General features: G+C 46.5%; 1 protein-coding gene across 4 annotated transcripts in view; it reads right to left on the bottom strand.

Annotated features, from left to right (window-relative positions):
• The window catches only part of DAGLA (diacylglycerol lipase alpha), a 103,360-nt gene extending 82,558 nt beyond the window's left edge, over nt 1–20,802 (bottom strand). For 3 of the 4 annotated variants that reach the window (XM_074998044.1, XM_074998048.1, XM_074998049.1), the window contains exon 1: nt 20,741–20,802. The gene's annotated coding sequence lies outside the window, so the exon portion shown is untranslated. The remainder of the gene's footprint in view (nt 1–20,740) is intronic. The other variant, XM_074998047.1, reaches the window with a different exon arrangement.
• Nucleotides 20,803–22,462: the final 1,660 nt, after the last annotated feature.

The raw sequence follows: 22,462 nt of genomic DNA, 5'->3' as shown, positions 1-22,462 counted from the left end.
AATGTAAATTGCAGTGGAGCATTGCTGGCACATGATGGCATATATTACACTTATCTACACCAGTAATATCATCACAGGACTTAACATCAACCATACCATCAGGGGCTCCTTTACCTGCACATCTACCTGGTTGAGCTGTAAGCACTGTACTGTTTCCAACTATGGGATCCAGCATTTCCCCTGTATTATCTGTTAGCAATGACAGATATAAGAGCTGACTCAGGAGGCTTATTCAGGGTTTGAACTTGGAAACACTTCTTTTGGCGGTCACTTGATAACAAGTAGGATGTCTTCATGTCAGTCTCTTATTTTGAGTCCATTGATGGCTGATCAGCCTGACACTGGAACCACAGATCTAATTACAGAAGGGGCAGGTGTTGGTAGCTGCCGGAGGGGTGCGGGGCACTTTCTGATACTCTTTTCCTCTTCTCTGCTTCTCCTCATCAGCACTGCAGTGGGACCTCTCAAATTGTGCCATCCCCTCACATGCTACTGTTCTCCACTGGGGACCATCTTAGGCAAGGTTCTCCCAAGTGTCAACACTGATGCTGCACTTTTTCACGTGTGCCTTCGGCATGTCCTTATATTGCTTACTCTGGCCCCCAACGCTCCTCGATCCTCCGACCCACTCAGAAAACAGAATCTGTTTTGGGAGGCCCTGATCAGACTCCAAACCACATGACCAGTCCAACAAAGTTGTTGATGAATAATAATGGTTTTAATGCTGGTCATGTTTGACTCTTCCAGGACGCTAGTGTTTATGGGCATACCTTCCAAGAGCCATTTAGGATTCTCCTGAGGCAGCACTGATGATATTGTTCAAGCACCTTCAAATGACTCTTGCATGTTGCTCAGGTTTCACATGCGTACAGGAACATTGGAACAATCACTGCACAGTATACAAGGAGCTTTGTCTTGGGATAGAGTCCAAGTTCTTGAAGACCCTTTGCCTCAGGCGGATAAAAGCAGAGCTTGCACAGTTCAGATGACGCTGGATTTCCACATCAATGTCAACTTCACCAGAAAGATGACTTCAAAGGTATGGGAAGTGCTCCACATTTTCCAGCAGTTCTCCATTGATTTCAATAAACGGTTCATGAAACTGTTCTGTTGGTCAGGGTCCATGGAGCACCTTGGTCTTTTTGATGTTTAGTGTGAAGCTGAGATTTTTGTATGCTTCAGGGAAGGCACTTGAGATGGTCTGAAGGGCAGTTGGAGAAAGAGCAGCAACCATGTTGTCATCCACATACTAGGGCTCCATGATGGAGGTTGTGGAGGTCTTGCTTTTTAGCCTTCAGTCTCCTGAGATTGAAAAGCTTGCCATTCGTTCTATAGACAACCTTCACGCCATCTGGAAGCTTGCCATCACAGAATCATAGAATACTAGGACTGGAATGGACCTCGAGAGGCCATCGAGTCCAGCCCCCTGCCCCAATGGCAGGACCAAGTGCTTTCTAAACTTTCCCTGATAGACATCTATCTAAACTGTTCTTAAATATCTCCAGTGATGGAGATTCTACAACCTCCCAATGCAATTTTTGCCAGTGTTTGACCACCCTGACAGTTAGGAACTTTTTCCTAATATCCAACCTAAACCTCCCTTGCTGCAGTTTAAGTCCATTGCCTCTTGTTCTATCCTCAGAGGCCAAAAAGAACAAATTTTCTCCCTCCTCCTTATGACACCCTTTTAGATACCTGAAAACCGCTATCATGTTGCCCCTCAATCTTCTCTTTTCCAAACTAAACAAGCCCAATTCTTTCAGCCTTTCTTCATAGGTCACATTCTCTAGACCTTTAATCATTCTTGTCGCTCTTTTCTGGACTCTCTCTAATTTCTCCACATCTTTCTGGAACTGCGGTGCCCAGAACTGGACGCAATACTCCAGCTGAGGTCTAACCAGCGCAGAGTAGAGCGGAAGAATGACTTCTCATGTCTTGTTCATAACACACCCATTAATGAGGTGAAGGGTCATGTGTTGAAGATGCAGAACAGTGATGGAGCAATGACTCAGTCTGAGAATCATAATCCTAGACCCATGACACAGTGTGGAGAAGATATCAGCCATATGACCAGAGTAGTCCACATCTTTAATCGTGATCTCATATACTCCCAAGTTATCTAAAAGCTCTCAATAACCAGTAAGACTAGTTAGCAATCTCCTCACACCTTACCATGACTTCACAAAAGAAAGTTACACTTTCATCCAGTGAATGAGTCTCTCATAGTATGACACTCTCCCATGAAGCATGAGAGGCAGTAACAAAGATACTCAAGCACAGTAAAAAAAATCATTATTTAGATCTTCCAAGCAGTTCTCCTTGACTTACATGTCACGGGGCATTGAATTGCATCAAGTAAGCCATACTGCAAGAGAGAGTAGGAGAGCGAACACTTGTGAAAACAATCGTCAGGGCTCACTGCCCCCAAAGGTGCTGATACACTAGGTCCGTGCATGGTGAGGGGAGGATGACTGATACACATGCACATTAGTAGCACTGACTATCCTATTTCTGAAAGCATTCTCAGCTCACATACACATGCAAAGGCATGGCACACACTTAGTATTGCAGAGCCACCAAAGAAATGGAACTGCATGCAACACTGGCACCCCACATCTAAAGGAAGCACCTCCGTGATGCACACAACAAAGCTTTGGAGAATTAATATAAAAAAATCCATACTACTGAAATACCCAACTGCACAAACACGTCAGGAAATGCTCAGTTCAGGTTCCCACAGTAACCTTAACAATAGCATTCTGCACACATGGGCTCCAAGAGTGACTCTCATCACCCAGTTACAAAACATACCACACATGCAGGAATACAGATTTGTACATAAGACTGTGGAAACAGGAGCAGTGTAAACAGATCAAGGTGGAGAATTGATCTTATCAGTGCAGTACTAGAGCAGCACAAAAGCACAGGCCTTTCTTTTATTAGTGTTTGCTGCAAAGTATTATGTGATAATGAAATGGAAGAAACAAGGGATTTGCATGATGATAACAATACTGACGTTTTAAATTCTAGATAATATTTGGCTCCACATAAAAACTGTTCTCTTCCCATTTCTGGAAGTCTTCAATTTTAAGTGAATCCACTTCCCAGAAGCCCTAAGAAAACAACAGAAAGCAGGCTGGCTGCTGAGTGAGGATCTCCAGACTTCTGCTCCAGCTGTGGGGTGCTCAGAGCTCCCCTCCGCACAAGGCCCTGCCCTCATTCCACCCCTTCCCCAAGCCTTCACCCTGCACCCTGCCTTTTTCTTGAGTGTGCTGCATCCTCACTCCTCCCGCTCCCACACAGAGCCTGCAACTCTTCAAAAAGCTGTTTCACAGCATCATGAGGTGCTGCAGGAAGGGAGATGAGGAGGAAGCTTGCCTGCTGGTGGGTGCAGAGCACCTGATATTTTTCCTTGGGGGATTCAGCCCCAAAGCACCCATGGACTCTGTGCCTATGTCCAGCAGCACTAAGCCTTCCCAGCATGGGAACCAACATCTGCATTTCTACAGACATCCACAGCCAGTGTGAGGAGACCAAGACCAGGCCTTCCCATCTCACAGGAACTCTGAGAGAAGTGTTCCCATCAGACCTCTCCAGGAGACCCACAGAGTCAGCTGTAGAGATGGAGGTGCAGGAAAAAAAGCATCATCCACAAAACAATAAACTGGGACCTCCTATTCACTATCTCAGTTTCCAAGCCCATGCTGCAGATCTGCTAGTGAGGCTCTCTGGTCTCCCAACTGACTTTTCACTGCAAAGAGAAAAGGCAAACAAGGTTGAAGCTTGCCAACCTTCTCTGAATCCTCACAACTTTTACAAAGAAATTTGCCAAGAGAGGAAGGAAGAGAGAACCAGCCAAAACCCCTTTTTTCGGGAAGAGGAGGAAGGGAGATTTAAGCCACTGAAAACAGAAAGGAGAGGGAAAGGAAAAGAAAGCTGCATCAGCCAAAACTCTGTGAAATGAGACTGCCCTTGTGTGTTTTTACATTATAGGGATTCTACATGATAATACGTTGTTTCACAGAATACAATACCATAGAAATTTCTCCCAAGTGTTAATTACTGTGACAGAGTGCACCAGCCTCACCGTGGTACTGAGAGAGTTAATTCCACTCTTTGGGGTGAGGTGGCCATGCCCCCATGCTCCTGCTGGGCATGGTTGAACTGGAGGACAGCTATAAAAGACAGTAACCCAGCTCAGTCAGAGTGGATGTCGGGAACAGAAGGACTGGTAGCAGAGATGCCTTCTGAAGAACTGCTGATACTTTGGCTGGAAAGCCCTGCCTGCCCAGGGAGATCCAGGGGGTCTACTTTGCATGGAAGCTTAGTGACCCCCAACAGACCATGGATGTGAGCCCCAGGACATAGGGGAGGGAGTGATCCAGAGAGAGAAAAGAAGTGGTACCTCTCACCTGATTCAGAATGTTGTGTTCAGATTTCCCACTAACCTGATGGTGGGCCACCTCTCTGCCACTAATGCCCTAGGGCAGGGTCAAAGGTGGGGAAAAGAATTTGTGATGACTGACTCTGACCCTTGTGCCATGCTGCTCTGAGAACAAGGGCTGCAGTCACTGACTCTGGCTGTTGGGCCTCATTGTCCTGAAGGAAAGAGCTGCTGTGATTGGCTGTAGCCACTTGGCCTCACTGACATGAAGGAAAGGGCCACTATATCCAACTTTGGCCACTAGATCACAAAGCCCTGAGGGAAAGGGCAGCTGTGAGTGACTCTGATCACTAGGCATTACTGCCCTAGAGACAAGGACTGCTGCAACTGACTAGGGCCACTGGGCCACACTGTCTTGGAGATTGACCGCAAAATTGGACTTATGCCTTTGGGCCCCAGTGAATCAAGTGTGAGAATGGGAGCACCCCTCTCCAGGTGGGGACAAGCTGCACCAGCCTGTGACAGTTACACATACATAGTCTTGTCCAGTGCTTTTTTTGTGCCAGTACTTGCCAGTACTGCTTACTAACACCTTGGCAGCCCCAGCCATGGGATTGGCCGAGGGTGGGCGTGCAGGGAGCCATCTGAGTACTGGCTCTCTCTCTCTCGCTCTCTCTCTCTCTCTCTCTCACACACACACACACACACACACACACAAAGGCACTGGTCTTGTTATTTTTAGTCTTTTGTACTTGACTGTAATCCTAGGGTTAGAAGGGATTGTACAGATCATCTTCTCCAACCCCCTCACGAAGATACAGGGTCTGTTGTATCTAAACCATCCAGTCTGCAATGCAATGACAATACAAATGATATATTTTTATTGACTTAAAAGTTTTGGGCTTTTAGCCTTTTTGAAGCTTTTCATATAAAGATGGAGGGGAGGAGGGAGAAGAGGGAGAGGTTTTTTTTTTTTTTTTAAAGCAAAGTGATTTTCACTTCATGGGAGGAAGGTCAGGAAACAGAAAACACAGGTTCAAGCCCCCACTCTGTCACGGACCTCTTGTATGACCTTGGGCAATTCGTTCATCCTCTTTGAGCGTGCTATTTAGCAAACTGATGCCCAGAGTAACAAATAGGTGAGCCTGAGCTCATAGGACTTGTGTCATGGCACTAAATATAGCAGTGTGACTTTCAGGCTGGGGCACTGATAGTCACAAAGCTATATGAGGGGTTGGGGGGTGGGCTTCCAAGCCTGCACCAAACCAACTAGGATGACAAATTTAATCAGGAAAATGTGAATGATAATTAGGAATCATTTATGAACAGCTTAGTAAATCACAATCCCACAGCTGAGGAAGTTCACATCAGTAACAAAATCTTAATAAAATCAATCTTAATACAGTCTTCCCCTGCCTTAAGAGGGTAATTCGTTCCTGAAAAACCCCTCTTAGGGCAAATTCTCGTAAGTTGAAAATGTAATTACCATTAATTTCAATGGGAAAAAACTGTATGCATTCCTGATCCCCAACATGTATACCCATTTATGCTAAAATAACACCAAATCTCATTAAATCCAGCGCAAGGGGGTGGGCAGGGCAAAGCAGGGCATGGGGAGGCAGCCCGTTCTAAGCGCAGCTTAGGTTAAGTGGGAAGGGGGCACTGCCAGGGGCTGGCCACGTTGGTAGCTAGGCAGGCACAGGGGGCCCCCGGCTGGCGAGGTGCGATGCCTCTCTCGTGCGGGGCTGCGCGGCGGAGTGGCCCTGCTGGCAGCAGCCAAGGAGGCAGCGGCAGGTGAGCCAGGCACTCAATGGGAGGGAGCACCACAGACGGCGAGAGGCGCCCAAGGCACAGCTGTGCAGGGTGGGCAGCGGCGGCCCCTTAGCCGTCTGGGGGGTGAGCGGCAGCAGCGAGGCTGGGATGGGCTGCGCGCCCAGCATCCACGTCTCACATAGCGGCGTGATCTACTGCTGGGACTCAGACGAGTCTATCTTCCTGCACCAGACTGCCGCCCTCTAGCAGGGCGCCGCTGCCCCCCTGCATGGCCTCTTCGTCAAGACCAATGCAGCCGACTCCATCCCCTCAGTGCTTGCCTACCAGAGCCACCAGCCTCCAAATCGGTCCTCGTAAAAATGAAGAAATGCCTCATAAGCTGAAGTAGGGGTATTAAATGAAACTCCTCGCAAAGTCGAATTCTCATAACTCGAATGGGCGTATCTCGGGGTATGACTGTAAAACCAATGCTCCTTGTCCTAGCCTCAGAGACCGAAGAGAAAAGCAAATCAGACATTAGGAACTGTAGAAATTGATAAGGGACACAAGGAGAACTGCCAAGACAGTTAAAGACAATAAAAAGAAGCCTTTAAGGTATATTAAGATATTTTAGAAACTAAAAGACCCTGGACAATGGTATTGGTTCATTGCTAGAGGGAAATGGCAGTACTGCTAATAATGGAGAAAAAGCAGAAGTGTTGAATAAACATTTTTAGTCTGTATCTTGAGGAAAAACAGATGATCTAGTCTCCTCACATGAGGATGATAAAACTTTTCCCATTCCATTTGTACTTCTAGAGAACATTAAACAGAAGCTACTAAAGTTAGAAATTTTAGATCAAGAGTTTTAAAACAGCTGGCTGAAGATTTTGTTGGATCACTAATACTGTTTTTTAGTAAGACTTGAAACCCTGGAGAATCGTAGAATAATAGAACATTAGAACTGGAAGGGACCTTGAGAGGTCATTGAGTCCAGTCTCCTGCCCCATGGCAGGACCAAGCACCATCTAGACCATCCCCAATATATGTCTATCTAACCTGTTCTTAAATATCTCCAGCGATGGAGATTCCACAACCTACCCAGGCAATTTATTCCAGTGTTTAACCACCCTGACAGTTAGGACGTTTTTCCTAATGTCCAATCTAAACTTCCGTTGCTGCAGTTTAAGCCCAAAGCTCCTTGTCCTATCCTCAGAGGCCAAGGAGAACAATTGTTCTCCCTCCTCCTTGTAAGCCTCTTTAGCTACTTGAAAACCACTATCGTGTTCCCTCTGAATCTTCTCTTTTCTCAACTGAACAGGCCCAGTTCTTTCATACTTCCCTCATAACTCATGTTCTCTAGACTTTTAATTGTTCTTGTTGCTCTTCTCTGGACCTTCTCCACATCCCTCTTGAAATGTGGTGCCCAGAACTGGACACAATACTCCAGCTGAGGCCTAATCAGTGCTGAGTAGAGCAGAGGAATCACTTCCTGTATCTTGCTCTCAACACTCCTGTTAATGGTACTCCAGAATGTTTGCTTTTTTTGCAACAGCATAACACTGTTGACTCATACTTAGCTTGTGGCTCACTACAATCCCTATATCCCTTTCTGCAGTACTCCTTCCTAGACAGTCGCTTCCCATTTTGTGTGTATGAAGCTGACTGTTCCTTTCTAAGTGGAGTACTTTGCATTTGTCCTTATTAAACTTCATCCTGTTTACTTTGGACCATTTCTCTAGTTTGTCCAGATCATTTTGAATTCTGACCCTATCTTCAAAAGCAGTTGCAACCCCTCCCAGCTTGGTATCACATCTGCAAACTTAAACAAGCGTACTCTCTATGCCAATATCTAAATTGTTGATGAATATATTGAATAGAACTGGTCTCAAAACAGACCCTTGTGGAACCCCACCTTATGTCCTTCCAGCTTGACTGCGAACCATTAACAGCTACTCTTTGAGAATGGTTATCCAGACAGTTATGCACTCACATGGGAGTAGCCTCATCTAAGTTGCATTTGGCTAGTCCATTGATAAGAAGATCATGCAAGACTTTATCAAATGCCTTACTAAAATCTAGGTATACCACATCCACTGCTTCTCCTTTATCCACAAGACTTGTTACCCTATCAAAGAAAGCGATCAGATTGGTCTGGCATGATTTGTTCTTCATAAATCCATGCTGGCTGCTACCTATCACTTTATTTTCTTCCAGATATTTACAGATGAATTCCTTCATTACTCGCTCCATTATCTTTCCCACAAAGAAGTTAAACTGACTCGTGCAGAAAACTAGAAGAAAGTTAATGTGTTGTGGCAGTTTTTTAAATAGGTAAATGAGATGACTGAGGAAATTAGAAACCTGTCAGTCTGATATTGATCCTGAGCAAGATAATGGAGTGGTTGATATGGGTACATTGTTTTTTTGGGAAACAGATCCCATCAAACTACACTGGAATCTCTTACTGATATGAGTTTGATTGATAAAAATAGTTTTGACATCATACATACAGACTTCTATAGGCACCACAGAACATTTTGACTGAAATACTAGAATATAAAATTAATATGGTACATAGTAAATGCATGAAAACTGATAGATTTCATTTTTTAACTGAAAATGAAAAATGGGTGAATAATCAGCTGAACATGGGCTTCCAGTGTGATGCTGTAGCAAAAAGAGCTAACACAACCTGGGAATGTATAAATAAGGAATTCTCAACCAGAACTAGAACGGTTAATTTATACCTGTATTTGGCACTGATACAACTGCAGCTGAAATAATTTGTCCAGTGCTGGTGCCCACAATTCAAGAAAGATGCTGATTAAGATGGAGAGGATTCAGAAAAGAGCCCTGAAAATGACTGAAGCATTAGAAACTACTTGTGATAGACTCAAAGGCTATGTCTACACTACAGCGACCTGTCGACAGAAGTTACAGCAACCTGTCCGGCAAAACTTCTGTTGACAGATCATGTCCACACACAAAAGTAGATCAAAAGAGCAATCAGCTCTGTCGACAGAAAGTGGCCAGACTGCCTGGCCGCTCTCTCAAAAGAGCAGCCAAACAGAAGCTCAGCAAACAGGACTGCCCAGTGAACCAAAAGCCCTGTATGTTAACAGAGGGCCCTTCAGAGTGTCTACATAGCCTTTTTGTCAACAGAAACTATTGACAAAGGCATTCTTCCTCATCTCAGAGAGGCACAATGCTGTCGAAGGAAGTGCCAGGTTTTGTTGGCAGACTCTCAACAAAATGCATTTTGCATGTGAACATGCGGTGAGTTTTGTCGACAAAACTCTATAGCGTACACGTACCCTAGAAGTATTCACACATAAAACAAATGTGACAATGGGAACTTCAGGCTAACAGACAAAAGTATAACACAAGGCAATGACACAAAATTGACACTAGACAAATTCACACTGGAAATAAGATGTAAATTTTTAACAGTGAGTAATTAATTGCTGAAACCCAGGGTCATGATGGAGCCTCCCTTTACTGAGTTCTTTTAAATCAATATGGGATGATTTTCTAACAGAATTATTTTGGAGAAGTTGTCTGGCATGTATGTGTGGCTTTTGTTTGTTTGTGTTTTTGTGGAGGTCAGACTAGAAGATCACAACAGTCCCTTACGGTCTTAGAAAACAGGGGGTTGGTGGTGGGAGGGAACCTCTGTGCATCAGTTCCCCATCTATAAAATGGACCTAAACTAATATTGGCTGGCAGTCTACTTACCAAAGCCATGAAACTAACAGAACTCAGCCCTATCCAACCTTGGTTTTGGAAACAGAAGGTGAAGATGTTGATTTTTCACTTACTCAAAACCACAAGAACCATTTTTGCTCAAAGTTTGCTAAACAGAACACAAAAAAGAAAAATCAGTTGTAGATAAAGATCAAACTTGCTAAATTTTAGCTTCAATGAGTTTCAGAAAGATAAGGGAAACTGTAACAATTACATTTGAAACTAAATGCAAACTTAATTACAGTAGCTGTACAATATAGTCAGGTGCTATATATATGCATTCCAGATGGAATAAATATAAATTACAAAGCCTGATGGGCACAGTGGTACAGAAATGAGAAAAGAACCTACGTCAACTTCAAGTAGAAGATTAGCTCTGCTGGTAAGGAATCCATTACAGTAGGAATCTTCATCCAAAGCTACCCATACATAAGGTTGAAAGGTAATCTACTCTTTCTGTTTCTGATTGTCCTGTTAGCTCAGAATCTGGGATATAAAATGTACTTTCACAGACTCTTTTCCCCTCTCCGGTATCTCCCATCCAAGTCTTAACAAGCACCATAGCTTTCAAAAGCAGATGAGAACAATTCCACTCTTTCAGGGATCCCAGCTGCTGTCTCTTTAAAAGACAACTTCCCACAGCTCCCATACCTTATCCAACTCAGGATGCACTTATTCATCTGCTAGAGCTCAGTCATTATCTGATTCATTCAGGCCATTATCTTTAACAATTTATAAACCACTGCTCAGGTGGCAAGTTGAAAAGTTACATAGGGTGATTTATTAGAGAAAAAGCGAAGGGCAGTCAGACACAACAAAGGCAAACTTTCCTCACTCTAGAATGGATACAGATTTTTGCTATACAGGTTGAACCTCTCTCATCCAGCATCCTCAGTACCTAACTGGTGCCAAATGAGAGAATTTGCCAGACCATGGGAGGTCAATATGTCTAGCACATTACCAATGCTTCCCCTGCTTACTGGGCTCTTAGAATACACATAGGGTAAATTACAGCTAAATAACAGCACAGCACACTGAGAGCCAGGACTGATGGCTGGAAACAAACTTTACGAGATCACAGGAAACTTGGCCACACCCATGATAAATGGGTGGCTAAAACTATGCCAGATTACAGATTTGCCAGGCAAGAGCATTCCAGCTAAAAGAGGTTCAACCTATACAAGAAGAAAAATCTCTAGAAACTTTACCCCAGTGGAAAAAGAAGAGACTCAATTGCTGCTACAACACAAGAGAGATTGTAAAATCATATCTGGGCACGTGAATGTTTGGCATTTCACAGGCTGTCATCCCTCTCTGCAGTTCAAGCAACTCATGTCCCATACATGTTGAAGTCAACAAGTTCACGGACAAAAATTGGTCCAGGATACCATGTAGGCTTAGACAGTGACTTCCTATTTAACTCTGTGAAGGCCACAGAGTGCATCTTTATGTCTCAATTCCCATCTTTAAAAACTGAGATTGCTACCACAAAAGGGTGTTGTGAGGAATAAACACATTTTAAAAGACTGTGAAATGCACTGAGATGTACTGTTAAAAAGGACTGAGATAGGTACATTATATAATAATTATTTCAAAATTAGCATTTTTTTTTATTTCTTCAGGCATCCCACTTAATAGCTCTTCCTCAGAAGGCACTAGCATATACCTACCAAGACTGGGGTTTAAAAGCACATCCCTTTTTTGTTTTTACGTAACTCCAACAATTTACAAAAAAAAGCATCTGAAAGGTTTCTTTACAGGTTAAAAATAGACCATATGAAACCCTCATGCGTTTCCCACCCCCTAACTCTAAAACAGCAGAAAATTTTTGAGTCCCTTTCCAGAAAAATCGCATCTAAACTGACTAAGCATGAAAAAATTCAGATCAGATGATTGTTTTAAACAATGCAAGAAATCATAGAATACAGTAGAACTTTAGAGTTACAAACTGACCAGTCACCCACCCACCGCATTTGGAACACGAAGTACAAAATCAGGCTGCAGCAGAAACAAGAAAACAAGCCAACCAAAAACAAAATGAAACAAAACAAAAGCAAAGAGTCCAGTGTTAAAATGTAAACTACTAAACAAAAACAAAGGGAAAGCAGCATTTTTCTCCTGCATAATAATTTTTCAGAACTACATTGTCAGTTTTCAATAATAAACTTCTGAAAGAACCACCAGAATGTTTTGTTCAGAGTTACAAACATTTCAAAGATATGAACAACCTCCATTCCTGACTTGTTTGTAACTCTGAGGTTCTACTGTACTGGCATTCAAGCCCTCTCCAAATTAACTCTATCACCACAAATACAAACACAACCTACATCTTACAGGGACTATATGAAAATCTATGGCTGACTCACACAAGTGCCTCAAAGAATCCCAGGCAGCTGTAGAGACAGGAGCACATACAGCAGAAAGCTATGGGCCAAGAAACGTGTAAGTAAATTAGTGTCATCAGAAAGGGCAACTAGAGGTTTCGCGTTTGTATCTTTAGCAGTCAGTAAGGGATGCATATACGTCAGTGGATGATACGGAAACTACTGCAGCAGAACACCCCCTGCGGTGGTTGGCACAACAATTAATGTAACATTAGCTCTCTCATACAACCCCACAAACAGACACAAACACAGAAAAAATATCCAAAAATCTTTATTGGCAAAAGAATTTATACAAATATTAACAAAAGTTTGAGAGCTAGTAACCTCTATTAGATACAGTACAATGCATTGAATACAGTATCTGCACAGGACAAGCCTTCCAAAGCAGGGCTGGTGAGGAGTGCGGTTTGTTTGTTTGGGGGGGTTATTACCCACTTCCAATTTTATCCTTTTTTGCTTGAGTGACAGATTGTTATATATCTTACTGTCATGCTTCTCTTTTCTCCTAATTATGCACATTTATTTCCCATTTTTAAGAGAGTCTTATTTCTGATCTTTTCAGGAAATCTCCCTTCTAAACGTGGAATGGAAAATGTCTCTTGTTTCAATCTATCCTCAGTCTGACTGGTTGCTCAGTTGTTCCTTTCTGGACTTCCACTGTGCTTTGCATCCCCCAGTTCCTCCTCCAAGCTTACAAGAAGCAAGTTTATATTCAGTGAGAGTCACTCTGAGTTCTGTGCATTTCACTATGGTAGTCTTGCTGCTTGGGTGAAACTTCTTTGTAGTCAGGTTTTGTGCCGATAGATCTATTTTTTCCCGTTAGACAGCAGACACCCTTTTCAGTGCTAAGTCCAGAATCCTGTGCGTAGTTTATTTTTGGTGAAGATTTTTTCTCCTTTTGCTTTTACAAGCCGGCATTGGTGAGCCTTGTCAGTGATGCCATCTAGACGTGGGGCATGTTTTGTTACGTTTTTGGTTCCTCCATACCTTGTTGTAGAGAGAGTATACGCTGCCTTGGTTGTGACAGCATCAGAAGATGCGTTGATGGCTGTTTCCACAAGCAGTTCTATTTTACAGAGTCCTGTTTGGGGCACATGAAGTATTAGCTAAAGAACAGCAAACACAGGGTGGGTTTCTGTTGGGGCTGGGTTCCAGACTTTCCTCCTTTATAAGATGTGTTGAACAGAACTTAATCGTTTAAAGAGTAGTCTAATCAGTGGCCGCGGTTGTCCAATATATTTTTATGGCATAAAACAGTGTTTCTCTACTCTTTTTTTAATGCCATGCCCCTTTTTTAAAAAAAAAAATTACAAGTATCCCCAGACTTTTCTCACGTACCCCGAAGGGTACATCTTCCACCAGTTGAGAAACCTGGTCCTAAAGTAATCTGAGGTTTTGAAACAAGTGCCATTCAACATTTCCAGATTACTGTACCCTTTTCAGGAGTCAAATTTGTTTTGCATGCCACTAAGTTACACCTCACTTAAAAACTACTTACTTACAAAACATGCAAAATCACACAGAAGACTACTACCAAAAACTTGCTAACTTTCTATCATCTTATTATCAAGTAAATGAATTGGAATACAAATACTGCACTTACATTTCAACATAAGGCATATGAAGCAGTAGGAACAAGTCACTGTCTGAATGAACTTCCAGATTATTACTGGCTTTACCAGTGTTTTTATGTAGCCTGTTGTTAAACTAGGCAAATATCTAGATGAGTTGATGTACCCCCTGGAAGGCCTTGAGGTACCCCCTCAAGGGTACGAGTACTCCTGGTTGAGAAACACTGGCATAGAAGATTGACACCCACTCTCACTGACATCCTATGCCAGAAAAAATTTTTCAAAATTTAAAATAAAACACCAATCCCCAAGAAATTACTGCAACATGCAAACGCACACTCTCTCACTGTGTGTGTCTCTCTCGTCATAGAAACATAGATGTCTCTTCACACACAAATACACACACAGCCCAGTAGAAACTAGTATCTGAAAACAGAGAAATAAAATATTTGTTCTTTCAGAAACCACAGGCAGGAGTTGGTAACCACATCCTGCAATTTTACTATCTCCCAGCCACTACTGTTTCAGAACTCCTACCACTTATTCTGACCACTCAAATACCAAAGTTTCTCCCAACACCAGCCAACAGCTACCTACCTTCCCTGACATATCAGAAAGCAACCATCAGTGGCCTTTCCCATTAAAGCCTCATACCTTTAGCTTGCAACATATGGCTTTGTCCTGACAAGCATGCAACCTCCTTCCTACCTGACAGCGTGCTTGTTTTCATTTGAAGAATTTCTGATGAATATAAAGGCTTTCCGCTCTCTAGGGCAGGAATTCGTAATCCTTTTTCATTGTCTGTCTCAGAGGCACCCCAGAATTTAACTTCAACTTCAGCCTAGAGGGGGCTATAGTGCCTGTTGGAACCACAGCAAAGTGTTCCACCTTGACCTAACTCTAGATACAGGGCTATTCGTTGGGAACAACAGTCTCTACAACAGAGGTCACCTATCTATACTTCAGGATCTACTATTGGATCCACGAGCCTCTGACAGGTGATCCTGAGGGGTTTGGCCAGGAGGTATCAAGTACTGGCCTTTTGGCAACTCCTCCCCGCACTGCCATGTTTCTCCTGCCTCTCTCTTGGAGCTGCCCCTCCCCCACCAGAACCTCCTGCTTGCTGTGCAGAGTGGGGGAGGCAGTAAAGGGGATACTGATGTCAGGATGCCTCCCTCCCCTCACCCCTGTACTCCACTTCCACAGGAGGGGATGCAACAGGGCACAGGATGGAAGAAACTTGCTGGCAGCTTCTCCTATGTCTGGAAGCTCAGCATAGTTAAAGGGACAATAAAAATCTCTGCCATACTCTCACATAGCAACTTTCACACGCACCTCTCGACCTGACACATGCTTGTGATGGTGTTGTTGTTACTACATTTACTTCTTTCTAAGTTTGTTATTTTAGATTTTCGCTAGGGATGTAAAATCCCGTATCATTAGTTAACCTGTTAAATTTAACCAGTTAAATGATTAAACGGGGGAGGAAGCGGGTATAAAGGGGGACCGCACCAGTCTGGCTGGGCTGGAATGCCCCCACCAACACCACAGACAGGGGCTGCTCTAGCTGGGCTGGCACACCCCTGCCCACATCAAGCCCAAGGCCCACAGAGAACCAGGGCTGCTCCAGCCAGACTGGTGCACCCCTTGCCTGTGGCAGGCCCTACTGGCCTGCCGCAGCCCCCTACCCACAGTGGATAGGAGCTGCTTCAGTCCACTACAGGCAATCATAATTGGCAATCCTCATCCATTTAGAGTGAGGCTTACAGGTCAACCATTAACATCCCTAGTTTTGACTGGTCTGTAAATTTCATAATTTTTATTTCTCTATTATGCTTAAATTTAATTCCTTGAGCAGTGCGCTCTTAAATGCCTAATCAGTCATAGCTGGAGTAATTATCCCTATGGTAATTTTTTCAGAATATATAATCTAGTTTTTCGGCTCCTACTGGTGGTGCACATGACCTCAATGTTGGGGTACATAAAATCAATTCCCTTTACTTTTACCAGGCATGTGCAGAACACTGGTTGGGAATATTCCTGGAATCGGAACTGTTTTCCTGGACGCTCCTGCAGCCAAATCAAGAGATCAGCCACTAACAGTCTGGCAGCACAGCAAGGCTAAGTCAAAGTCCTGCCTGCCCTGGCCCTTCGCCACTCATGGAAGTGACAGGCACATCCCTGCGGCCTCACAGGGAGATGGGGCAGGAAGGTCTCCACATGCTGCCCTGGTCTCCAGGCACCACCCCCACAGTCCCCAATGGCCTGGAACAGAGAACCACAGCCAACGGGAGGTGTGGGGGCAGGGCCTGCAGACAGAGGACAACACACGGAGCCCCCTACTCCCCCCACGTGCCACTGTTGAACATGCTGGCTGTTTTTGGGAGGGGCAAAGGGCCAGGGTGGGGGTGAACCTGCTTTAGCCCCACTGCATGACAACCCAGGAGCCACCTGAGGTAAACAGAGCCCTGTCCTGCATCCAAACTCCCACTCATAGCCTGCATTCTGAATCCCCTTCTGCACCCCAGGTTCAGCCCAGAGCCTCTCCCACAGACCAAACCCTTGACCCAAGACCAGAGCCTGCAGCCCCAAGACTCGAACCTCCTGCGCCAGCCTGATGAAAGAGAGTGAGGCTGGAGGACAGAGTGGATAGAGTGAGCAGGGCAGGGCTCAAAGAAGGGGTGGGGCAAGGATATTTGGGTAAGAGGTAGATCCTGGATTGCACTTACATTCAAAACGTGATCTTGTGTTTAAAAAAGCTTGGAGTCCACTGCTCTACCAGCACTACAGCCACCTACAGAGGTGACAACTGAAATCTGTTCAGAGGTGGAAACGTTACTCGAGTAAAAGTGCAGCTGCTTTCATTTCTGGATAATTGAGTACACTCTAGATGTGATGTGTGCACTTTTACTCAAGTAGTTTTCCGAAGGGGCACTGATAACTTGTACTTAACTACAACACCCCACACCCCAAAAGCAGCTGCACTTTTACTCAAGTAATTTGTTGGGTACTTTTTCCACCTTTGAATCTGTTCTAATAAGAGAGCTAAGTATGGTCCCCACTCCACAGACTCCTTCGAACGGCCCTATATGTCCCCAATTGAGCAAAGTGTGGGCATCTCTAAACTATAAGATGTACAGGTCTTGTCAACGGAATGCAACCTGCGCTTCTACATGCAAACAGCACTTTTGATTTTCAGCGTAGATTTTAAGGACAGATCTCAACTCCTACCCTGGCTAGAAAAAACTTTGGCAAAATTCATACAAATACTTTTAGGACCAGTAAACTTTTCCAGATGCTTACTCTGAACCAGTGAAGAAAATATAAAAAGTTAACCTTGCATCAAATCTCCTTCCCAAATATAGCCTCATATTCCAGCCTCAGAAAGTATCAGAGGGGTAGCCGTGTTAGTCTGGATCTGCAAAAGCAACGAGGGGTCCTGTGGACCTCACAGACTAACAGAAATGTATGAGCATAAGCTTCTGACGAAGTGGGTCTTTGCCCACGAAAGCTTACGCTCGTACATTTCTGTTAGTCTATAAGGTGCCACAGGACCCCTCGTTGCTTCTGCAGCCTTAGAAAGTGGCAATTGTTTTCTAATCCTTCTAATGTACAGAGATGGTGCTGCCTGCACCAACAGTCAAACACACCCTTCCACCACAGCATAGGCAGGGTTTACTTGCTAGGATTGTCTGGGCACACCTCACTAATTCAATTTGCTGCCATTAAAGGGTCTTGCATGATGGGGGCACCTCAGATTCACTTGCCCTCTGCCTTTAGCATACAATATTAGTCTCAAGGGCTAATACTTTGGTCTACTTCTGATTTTTGGACTTGATGATACTGTGACATTCCCCAGAGTACAAACTGGACTTTTGAACAGTTGTGTCTCTTCAATTCTCCAACCTGGGGAACTTTTTACACTTCTTCATGGAGCATAACCACTCCTGGCCTGTCCACACACAGCCTCTAGCACAGAGATGGGCAAACTACAGCCTGCAGGTCGCATCCAGTTCATCAGCCATTTTAAGACGGCCCTTGAGCTCCCACTGGGGAGCAGGATCTATGGCTTTCCTGTTCCATAACTCCAGCTGGAGACTGGAGTTGGGGACTTGCCCTGCTCCACATATACCATGACTCCTGGAAGCAGCAGCCCACCCCCTCCTCCTCCTTCAGCTTCGACAAGTTGGAGCAGACAGAGGGCTCTGTGTGCTGCCTTCCCCACAAGTGTCACCTGCATCTCCCAGTTACTGGGAACCACAGTCCGTGGGAATTCCAGGGGCAGTGCCTCCAGGTAGGAGCTAGAAGAGAAATATGCTGCTGCGTCCAGGACCTACTTTACATAAGCCCCACCCAGAGCATGAACTGCCAGCCCGACACACACACACACCAGTCCCTCACCCTACCCTAGGTTCCAGCCTGCGGCACCCTCCTCTACTCAAAACTTCTCATATACAGCCTCTCACCAGAGCCTGCACTCTCACCTACAGCACTCACACAGCAACCCACACCCCAGTTCCCTGCCCCAGCCCTGATCCCCCTTTCAACCTCCAAACCTCTTGGTCCCAGCCCACAGTCCCCTTCCTGACCCCAAGCCCTCATTCCCAGCCCCACCTCAGAGCCCACAAATCCAGATGGATCCCTCATCCTCTCCAACTCATAAACCACCATGTTGTGAGCATTCATGGCCCACCACCCAGTTTGCATATTCTGATGTGACCCTCAGGCCCAGAAGTTGGACCACCCCTGCTCTAGTGTATTCCCAGCCATACTGTATGAGTGCTGAGCCAGCCATTCAAGAACTCTTTTCTATAGCTCCACCTTTCTCTGAAAAACCATCTCCCGTTGAGGTTCAGGCAACAGCCAGCGTGTTTACATGGGACCTCTAGCTGTTCCATTGCACACTTTTTCCTCCCAAAATACGGATGCTTAATCAGGTAATAGCCCATTTGATTATGATGACACCTGGCTGTGGTGCTAGCTAGCCTTATTCTCTAGGGAACTGGTTCATAGTATATCACAGATATTTATTGACTGGTGATAAGCAGGTCAGATTGTTCAGTCTGGTAGTCCTGTCTGACCTTTCACTCTGTGTACATCTGCACTGATTAAAACCCATGGCACTGAGTGTTAGAGCCCAGGTCAGCTGACTCAGGCGAATAGGGCTTGGGCTGTGGGGCAAAGAATAGCAATGCAGACATTTGTGCTCCAGTTGCAGCCTGCCCTCTAAGATCCTCCCTCCTCTCTGGGCCCAGACTCCACCAGGCCCAGCCTGAATATCTACAATGCAATTTTATAGCTCCAGAGCTCAAGACCCACAAGCCCAAATCAGCTGACCCAGGCCAGCTTCGGTCATACTGTGGGTCTTCTGCTGCACTGCAGAAACACCCTGTGACTCTAACTGTAATCCTTCTTCTTCATATGCAATATTCCACACCACACAAAGGGAAGCAAATACCAGCTGCAACTACAGCAATGAACTGGGAAACCAGTAACTTGCAATATCATCCTGACTCTGCCACTGATCTGCTGTGTCACCTCACTCAAATCATTTCATTTCTCCGTGCCTCTCACGCTTTTTGTCTTTTGTCCATTTACATTGCATGCTCTCTTGGGTGGGGGATGTTTTGAACTGTGAGTCTACAATGGAACCTGTAACAATAACAACAATAGTAAAAGCACATTAAATTTGAACTCAATAAACGCTGCCCTATGTAAAAGCAAATACTTACTGTAAATTAAAGGATAAACTGTGTGCTGAAAGACACCTCCAAAACCTGCTGAAACTAAGGGGTTTCCGTACATCAGACAAAAGGAGAATGAACTCCCTATACATGGACCCAAAATTCATACATACGTAAACTGCAGCCCCTGAACTCAGAAAAGAAACAAATAACCAGAATATACAAAACAAGAGTAATCATGAAGGGATTATAAACCCCTCAGTCCCACACAGCAGCAGCAAGAGGCACCCCAAAGTAGATGCCACGTATCAGCTTTAGGTACTCTGCAAACTCCACTGTAAAATGGGCAAATGCAAATCTCCAAAAAGAGACTTCATCCTTAAAAGCCCCAAGCACAGGCAGCAACTAAGTCCAAAGGACCGAACCACCAGTGCACCGTTCCCCTCTGTCAAGTCTTCCCAGTGGATAACTCTCCTAAAACAAGGCCACAAGAAAAACACATCCATGAGCCAACCAAGGCTCATTGTGCTCCCTCCCACCCTAACTTTCCAAATCATCCCTTCCTCAGCTCCATGCCCAGCATCCACCACCTCCTCCATCTCCCACAAAAAGGGAGGAGTCAGTTCCTCACTAGGGCAAGGGAAACCTCCCCACACTCCTCTCCTCATTTCTATGCCAAGAGGGGCTGGCTCTCCCACCACCAGGGCAGAGACACCTCACCCCGTACTCGCACACCAAGGGGAGAGCCACACTCACTCACCACCAGGAGCAGTGACACCACCTGCCCCTTGCTCCCATGCTGGGGAGGGTGGGGCTGCCTCTCCCACCACCAGGGTGGGGACACGTCCCCCTACCCCATGCCAACGGGGGGGGCACTTTCACTCATCACCAGGGTGGGGGCACCTCCCCCTACCCCATGCCAAGGGGGGCACATTCACTCACCACCAAGGAGGGGACACCTCCCCCCGCCCCATGCCAAGGGGGGACACACCCACTCACTAGCAGGGCAGGCGCACGGCCCCCCCCCGCCCCATGCCAAGGGTGGGGCCGCACTCACACACCACCAGGGTGAGGACACCTCCCCCCACCCCATGCCAAGGGGGGAATCCCCTACAGCGCGGGGGGGGGGGCGCCCCCAACCTCCCCTCCCCATCGGGAGCCTCCCCGCCCCGAGGCAGGGGCCGAGCCGGGCACCGCCCCGCGCTTCCCGCCTCTCACCTCTCTGCCGCCGCCTCCTCCGCCGCCGCCGCCGAGCCAGGGCCACCGCTGTCACCGCCGCCATCCCGGGGCTCCCCGGCCCCCCGATCCTTCCCCCCCACAGCGCCTCCACCCGCCGGGCCGCCCACTGCGTCAGCTCCGTAAGCCCTGAGTACGCGCCCAGCGGTAACCATGGCGACGGCTGGGGCCTGCAGCGCCCCCTGGCGCCGGAGACCGCCGCCGGCGGGACGAAGGGCTCGGGGAGGAGGGCCTGAGAGAAGCAACTCCTGGGGGGCACAGGGGGATACAGCCCCTGGGGGGGCAGGCACAGCGAGAAGCAGCTCCTCGGGGGACACTGGGGGAAGCAGCTCCTGGGGGGGGGGACAGAGAGGGAAGCAGCTCCTGGGGGGGCACAAAAAAGGGAAGCAGCTCCTGGGGGGGTAGGCACAGAGAGAAGCAGCTCCTAGGGGGGAACACAGGGGGAAGCAGCTCCTGGGGTGGGTAGGCACAGAGAGAAGCAGCTCCTGGGGGGGGAACACAGAGAGAAGCAGCTCCTGGGGGGGAACACAGAGAGAAGCAGCTCCTGGGGGGGAACACAGGGGGAAGCAGCTCCTGGGGTGGGCAGGCACAGAGAGAAGCAGCTCCTGGTGGGGGACACAGAGAGAAGCAGCTCCTGGGGGGGGTAGGCACAGAGAGAAGCAGCTCCTGGGGGGGAACACAGGGGGAAGCAGCTCCTGGGGGGGGCAGGCACAGAGAGAAGCAGCTCCTGGGGGGGAACACAGGGGGAAGCAGCTCCTGGGGGGGGCAGGCACAGAGAGAAGCAGCTCCTGGGGGGGAACACAGGGGGAAGCAGCTCCTGGGGGGCAGGCACAGAGAGAAGCAGCTCCTGGTGGGGGACACAGAGAGAAGCAGATCCTGAGGGGGGAGGCAGGCACAGAGAGAAGCAGCTCCTGGGGGGTGAAGAAAAGTAGCTCCGGGGAGGTATGGAGTGAAGCAGTTCCTTGTGAGGAGGGGCACAGAGAGGGTTGGGAGTGTGACAGCTTAGCCCCCTAGACCTTCCTCCACTCTGACACTATGGGTAGGTCTAGGCTTAAATTGCTGCTGTAGGACTTTGGTGAAGTCAAGGGAGCTTCTCCCTGCACCAGAGGTGATAGCTTTGTGGATTGGAGAAGCCCTCCTACCGACACAGGCCTGTCTACACTGGAGATAGGTCTGGCCAAGGGCATCGTTGGAAGGAGTGGATTTCTTACACCCCTGAGCAGCATCGCTATGCTGGTATAAGTTGATTGCATAGACCCTGTCAAATACCAGAGCATTGCCAAGGCCCTGTCACATCACCATCAAGGCTTCCCCATGAAATAACAGAGCAGGGGCAGGCATGTGAATCCCATCTGCAAAAGTACATTCCCTACCAGCCAGTCTCCTCAAATCTTTTGGACTTTCTTTCTTCAAGAATGTTCATTCTGTAACAATAATAGGATTTCTATCATGCTTTATGTTCTTCAGAGTACTGCATAAAATTAATTAAATAATCCTCCCACGGCAGCAAGTAGATACATATTATTCCCTATTTAGGGGGACTGGGAAGACAGCAAAGTGAATTTACTTGGCTACAGGCTTGCAGTGCCCTGAGCTCCGTCTCATTTTAGTTCATGAAATGTCAGGACACATTTTCCCTCAAGCCTCTTCTTTTCAGGCCGAAGCAGAAGTCCTGGCTACCTCCAATAAAAGCCTGTTTGCTCC

The sequence above is a fragment of the Carettochelys insculpta genome, chromosome 6 (genome assembly GCF_033958435.1).
Source record: "Carettochelys insculpta isolate YL-2023 chromosome 6, ASM3395843v1, whole genome shotgun sequence".
Classification (NCBI taxonomy): Eukaryota; Metazoa; Chordata; order Testudines; family Carettochelyidae; genus Carettochelys; species Carettochelys insculpta.
This window is presented reverse-complemented; position numbering and strand designations above follow the sequence as displayed.